A 3,446-nucleotide genomic window follows, 5' to 3' on the forward strand; every position below is an offset into this window, starting at 1 on the left:
TATAGGTAGAGAGGAGGAGGGGGGTGGGGGGTATGGGGAATATGAACAAGTTTTCTTGATTATTATATTTAAATAATCATGAAAATGTGTCTCGGTTGGGTAAAAAGTGATTTGATTTGGAGATCGTAAGCTGTCTTGATTGTACGTGCCATTAATGTTGGAGGACACGTGTCAAGGCATGGTTAGGGAAGGGAAATTAGAAACGGTTCATGGGGAACAGGCTGTATATGGTGTCAGACGCGTGTGAGGATGATGTACGGATTATTTGAAATAAGAAATTATTCCAAATAATATCTCGTTAAATATTAATTCAAAAACAATTGAAATTTAAAATCCCATCTAATTGTAAGATTAATACGAATTACGTAGTTTTGGTCTTCTAAAAACCCATGTTGTATAGTTTTTAGTCACAAAAGCTACAATTTTGTATAATCATTAGAAAGTTTTTCAATTTTGATGGCTTTATGGATGAAAGTGATTTTGTTATGGAACCAGAGGAGTTCTGGTTTCTCATAACCCTTTTGATGGGAACCAGAGTTGCTCTGGTTGAATATCGATGAAGGAATTCATAGATAAAATGTTGGACTGTATGATTAAGAAGCCTTGGATGACAAACTAGAGCTTCTGAATAAGTATGGGCAATCCATTATGTAGAACCAGAGGGGCTCTGGTTAAAAGCACATGGTATTCATTGTTTATGTGTCCAAAGGCTCTAGATAGTAGAACCAGAGGCTCTGGTATGGAAAATGCATGAATAAAATGGAGCTCCATGATGAAAGAGTGGCTCCCCCTCAAATGGTGCATGAAGATTGATTGAGTTTTAAAAACTCCCCCTAGAACCAATAATAATGACGATTGAGGTGACCAGAGGCGCTGGTCTATACAACAAGAGGCTCTGGTTGTGAACGATGATGAAAGAAATGTATGAAATGTGGCTAAGTGTGTAAAAGGATATGCATATGAATGGGTCTTCGAGACCAGAGGGCTCTGGTTCCAAAGACAATTAATCAAGAGGCTCTAGTCCTTAGAACCAGAGGCTCTGGTTGCAAAGACAATGAATCCAGAGACTCTTGTCTTTAGAACCACAGGCTCTGGTTGCAAGGGCGATGAAAAGAAGTGTCAAAATATGGTTAAGTGCATGAGTGAGAAAAGGGGGGGGGGGGGGGGACTCTTCGGGTCTAGAGGGGCTCTAGTTACAAAGAGTATGAATCTAGAGGCTCTGGTCTTTAGAACCAGAGGCTCTGGTGGTCTTAGAGATGATTTAAAAGAAGAATGAAAGGGGAATTTAGCTTGCCAAGTCTTATTAGGAAACTGGAGGTCTCTGGTTGCAAAGGACTTCGAAACAAGAGGCTCTGGTCTTTAGAACTAGAGGCTCTAGTCTTTAGAACCAGAGACTCTGGTTATAAAGATGAAATGCGATGGAGTCCAAAAGGGCTCTGGTCTCAAAGGATGAGAATCCAGAGGCTCTAGTCTATAGAACCAGAGGCTCTGGTCTCAAAGAAAGAGAATCCAGAGACTCTGGTCTATAGAACCAGAGGCTCTGGTTGTGAAGGCAATACTTAGTGAATAAAAGCTAAGTATTTGCTTTGGACCAGAGGTCTCTGGGTCCAAAGGCGATGAAAAACTTTAAGCCATATTAAAAGATTTCTTCACGGCCAGAGGCTCTGGTCTTAGGAACCAGAGAAGTTCTGGTTTGGAGTACTTATTGATTATGGCTTCTTTCTATGTATCACTTGTAGGCATAACCATGAGATATTAAGAATCTCTGATTTAAGAATATTTATTCCTTTTAAGTGGTGAGATTCAGCATACCCATCTTGCTGACTAGGAATAAAAATCTTTTCTCATCAAGTGATTTTGTGAAAATGTCAGCAAGTTGAATCTCAGTGGGAACAAATTACATTTCTACATTACCTTTTTCAATATTGTCTTTCAGAAAATGGTATCTTACATCGATGTGCTTGGTCTTGGAATGTTGCACTGGGTTTATAGAGATTGTTATGGCACTCTTGGAGTCACAGAGGATGGGAATTTTGTCATAATCGAATCCATCGTCCTTAAGCTGAGTCTTCATCCAGAGAACTTGTGAACAACAACTAGAAGCAGCAATATATTCTGCTTCTGCTGTAGAGGTTGAGACACAATTTTGTTTTCTGGATGTCCAACTTACCAGCTTGTCCCCCAAGAGTTGACAGCTTCCAGACGTGCTCTTTCTATCGAGCTTGCAACCTGCATGATCTACATCTGTGTAGGCTATTAGATCAAAGCCATAGTTCTTTGGATACTAGAGACCCAATGAAGGAGTTCCTTTAAGGTATCTAAAGATCCTCTTGACTGCAGAGAGATGAGATTCTTTATGATTTGATTGATATCATGCACAAAGACATGTAACAAACATAATGTCTGGTCCACTAGCAGTTAGATATAGAAGTGATCCAATCATGCCTCTTTAGGTTGTTACGTCCGCAGGTTTGCCTGATGGATCAGCAAATAACTTAGCTTCTGTAGCCATAGGTGTTCTCATCGATGATGAATTTGACAGAGAATATTTCTTTAGAAGGTCAGTCACATATTTGGCCTGATTGATGAAAATTCCTTCTGAAGCTTTTTTTATTTGAAGACCAAGGAAGAAACTTAGTTCTCCCATCATGCTCATCTCAAATTTGCTTTTCATCAACTCTGAGAATTTTTTGCAATGTTTTACATTTGTAGAACCAAATATGACGTCGTCCACATATATTTGAATAAGTAAGATATCTATCACCTTTGTGCTTTTTGAGAAAGAGTGTTGTATTGATTGTACCTTTTTTGAATCCATTGTTGATGAGAAAGGTGGATAGTGTTTCATACCAGGCCCTGGGTGCTTGCTTCAGCCCATAGAGAGCTTTGTCCAGAAAGTAGACCTAATCTAGATGATTTCGATCTTCAAAGCCAGGGGAATGCTGCACGTATACTTCTTCTTGAAGTTTGCCGTTTAGGAAGGCAGACTTGACATCCATCTGATAAACATTGAAGCTTTTGTGAGCTGCATAGGCTAGGAATATCCGGATGGCCTGAAGTCTTGCGATGGGAGCAAATGTCTCATCATAGTCAATCCCTTCTTCCTGGCAGTAGCCCTTGGCAACAAGTCTGGCCTTGTTCCTTATGACTATGCCATCTTCGTCCTTCTTGTTTCTGAAGACCCATTTGGTACCACCCTATGGTCGTCTTTCCTTTGGATAGAGGCATGAGGGACCATACCTTGTTTCTTCCAAACTGGAGTAGTTCTTCTTGCATCGCGTCTATCTAGTTTGGGTCTTGAAGGGCTTCAGAAATTTTCTTTGGTTCTATCATACTAAGAAAGTTGGCGAAGAGCCATTCATTGGCAGTGACAGATCTCGTTTTGACACCAGATGTTGGATCACCAATGATTTGGTGGTGTGGGTGATCTTTTGTCCATTTGGTGC

Source organism: Cynara cardunculus (assembly GCF_001531365.2).
Source record: "Cynara cardunculus var. scolymus isolate 2C chromosome LG 12, CcrdV1, whole genome shotgun sequence".
NCBI classification, from domain to species: Eukaryota; Viridiplantae; Streptophyta; class Magnoliopsida; order Asterales; family Asteraceae; genus Cynara; species Cynara cardunculus.